The sequence below is a fragment of the Tasmannia lanceolata genome, unplaced genomic scaffold (assembly GCF_043159265.1).
Source record: "Tasmannia lanceolata isolate RefF3 unplaced genomic scaffold, GAP_Taslan_0.1 ptg000006l, whole genome shotgun sequence".
Classification (NCBI taxonomy): domain Eukaryota; kingdom Viridiplantae; phylum Streptophyta; class Magnoliopsida; order Canellales; family Winteraceae; genus Tasmannia; species Tasmannia lanceolata.
This window is the reverse complement of record NW_027518683.1, coordinates 28,696,437-28,699,891: the sequence shown is the minus strand read 5'-3', so window position 1 is coordinate 28,699,891 and position 3,455 is coordinate 28,696,437.

Below are 3,455 nucleotides of genomic sequence, written 5' to 3'. Positions count from 1 at the left end.
TTGCTTGATCCTATAAGGATAAACTGGGTGAACGCCCTGTGCAAAGCAAGACTCCATCGGCTTTAGATATAAGTTGTAAAGCAAAATTCAAGAGAGTGAAACATCAGACATCCAGTCGAGCAGATGAGAAATTTAGCGAAGACTTTCAGAAAATGAAGTCATCAATTCGAGCCCGAAAAGCGCACTTGAGCTACATATTTTCAATGAGATTCCGAGGTGGAATACTTCAAGAGTAAGGACATTCCTAATGTCTAAAAGTAAAAAAAGAATAGAAGGAGAAGGGAATGTGTCCCTAAGACAACTCCTTAGAAAAATTAAAGACCCAAGTGATGAAGTCTATGAGATAGATTGAATATCAGAATTGTCTCCAACATTTGGAGACTATCGAGAGCTGTATAACCTTGAGTATAAATTTAAGATATTCGAGAAGCGCACAAGTTCAAATTGGGCACCGTGGTTGAAGTCTTGCTTGCAAATACCACCAGACTCCTCAATGAAAATATTCAAAGCCGTTGAACCTTAAACATTCAAAAGCTTGTATGTAAAAACACCAGGAGGCCATCCTTGGACGTTTGAGCCGTTATAGCCAAAATCCTAACGTCAGAAAAACCGCTTGTAAATTTTTGAGCCAAAAGTTAAGCCAAACATTCTTTCAACCACATTATAAACCAGGGGCATTATGCACCTGAACTACGTCATGACCTGATCCCCAACTCTTCGAGGGTATGTAGGCAACCTGATCAACTCAGGTTCGGTCAAACCTTGGGGATAAAAGCTAAATCATCCCCCTTTCAAAATTTTGAAGCTAAAAAGCTAAACCATTCTTTGTTAAACCCCAAAGCGAACTACGCGAATCTGATCCTCCATTTTTTGGGTACGTAGGTAGTCTGGCTAAACCAGATTCGGTCCAAATCATTTGAACCAAAGAAACAGCCTACCCCTTTGAACCTAAGCCTACTTAGAAAGTCCTTCTAGTAAAGCAAGCAAATGTTCAAGGCAAATAAAAACAAAAACAGAAAGAAAAGAGAAGAACGATAGTCTAAATACCTGCTAGGTTGAAAACCTGAAAGGGCCGCCTAGAGAAAAGTGAGAATCATTTTTCTTGCTAAGTCAACAACAAAAGAGGTTGGCATATGCAAATTAAGGGTAGCGGTTTGCTAGATTGAAAATTTCAAGAAGGCAATCTACTCAGCAGCAAAGACTTCCCACAAACAGAAAGTTGGTGAGATACAGAAGGAGCTCCTCAGTTATGCAGAATTTCAAAAATTGAGTTTAGAGTGAGAACTCAAAGCAAGAATCAAGACAAGCGGTCTGCAAGACTGAAAACCTGGAAGACATCAGTTTGACTTCCTGAAAAGAAGGAGAATCAAAGAGAAGGAGAAGCAGTCTTCAAACAGGGCAGGATCCCGGAATCTGAGTAATGTCGGCGAGACTTACTTTAATACCCTTTGTGGACCCCGATCCGAGAGAGGCGGGGGATGGGCCCCACACGAAGTCTCATGATCATCCACGTGAATGGAGAGCTCTACCAAGGAACTCTCGAAAGAAGTGCCTCTCACAGCATGAGTGGCGATATAAGGTGAGATACCTCTCTATTCGAGGACTAGTCCAGATTCGAGGCGTACCTTAAACAAAGAAGAGTCGTCATCCAAGGAAGTAGGCCCTGGATCCTATACTTTGCTCTGTTGCAACGGATAACCAAAGATATAAAAGAAAGTTCGTGCCTGGTTACGAATTTGGAAGGTCCGAAGAGCACCTCATCCGCCCAAGTGCAAACACCTGGTCTCTTATGCCATTTACTTATTGATTTTGAAGAGTTTTGGGCGAAAGTCATACGAAATGGGAACACATATCTCCGAGAAAACGTCTATCTAATCATGCATGTCTCAGAGGAATAATAAGCACACACAAAATAGATGAAAGTAGTGTCGCCTAAGAATAGCTAGGTTATGAGTGTCATACCTAATTGGTGTCTAAGTTCTGGTGTGCAAACACATGCATACTACAGCTAAAAGTATAGGATCTGTACATGAAAGTAAGAAAACACAGCAAAACACACAACACAAATCAACTCTATACATGACTGGATAAGACGAATCCTAAAACTCTAATGCAGGACTTGACTCGGACCAGAATGGCCATCCACCCTGGCTGCTCTACGTATCCCGGCCTCGGGAAGAATCGGAGTCAACGTAGTTCGATGACCTATTCTAACTACGATGCCTAACCATCTAGAACCGTTATCTTAGACTCGATCCACTAGACTCGACTAATTTTTAAAGCTTTTTATACGATTGCTTAAGTTCAGGTGAATTGTAATCTTTAGAACTCTCTATATGCCCTAACTAATGAAAGTTGATTAGCCTTAAGCTAATGCAGGTGGGCCCTATACCCTATGTGTATCTAGGCTGTGCATTCTAAGGAAAACCATGGGTTGACTATATGCTTCCTAGTCTAGCCATCGGTTCGACTAAATGTCTAACCGATCAACTCGAGGCCTCCTAACTCTAGGGACACTCATGCGACAGGACACACCATATCAATACAAATTAGGACAGCCTCCTAACTCTAAAACACCCCAAATATCTAGGACAGACTCCTAACTCTAGGGGAAGATCTTTTTGAAAAGGTTTTGAAAAGTTTTTGTATTTTTTGAAGGTTTGAAATGTTTATTTTTTAAAGGTCTGGCTGGACTTGGAATGTGAATCCCAAGCTGCACTACGTACCTCGTGAAAGAAGATCAAGACAACGTAGTTCGGAAGATAACTTCCTAGCTACTCTAAGACTCAAGACTTTTGAGATTTTTGTATTTTTTAGATATTTTTCAAGTGTTTTTGAATTTTTGACACAAGATGACAGAATCCTATCATCATAAGGGTAGGATAGACTCTTGATATCCCGCAAAGGTTGGACAACATCCTATGCTTTGCGGGGGGAATGAACAGAATAACAACTCTGCAAGGGTTGGACAGCATCATATACCTTGCAGGAGCGGATAAAAATCACATGATTTGATGAGAGGTTAGACAGAATCCTAACCTCTATGATGATAGGGCTGACTCCTGAAAGAATGACTGACTCTCTAGCTAAGGACAGACTCCTATGCTATTGGAAAAGACTTTTTGGCTAAGGATAGACTCCTATGCGAAATGACTGACTTTTAGTGCACAACCCTAAGAGGGGAGTGCTAATGAGACTAGGTTAGTCTCCTAAAAGAAAATGGAGATAAAGAAGGGTGCTAGTGAGACTGGGCAAGTCTCCTAGAAGAGAAAATACTATGACCAAAGAGACAAAGCCCGTCTCCGGAAGGTTTGACTTTTTTACTGAGACATAGCTTGTCTCTCTAAAGATGTGACTTTCTATGAGACAAATCATGTCTCTCTAAAGGGTGCGACTTGCTAATGAGACAAAGCCTGTTTCTAAAGGATTTGAAATTTATGCAGGGACATAGCTTG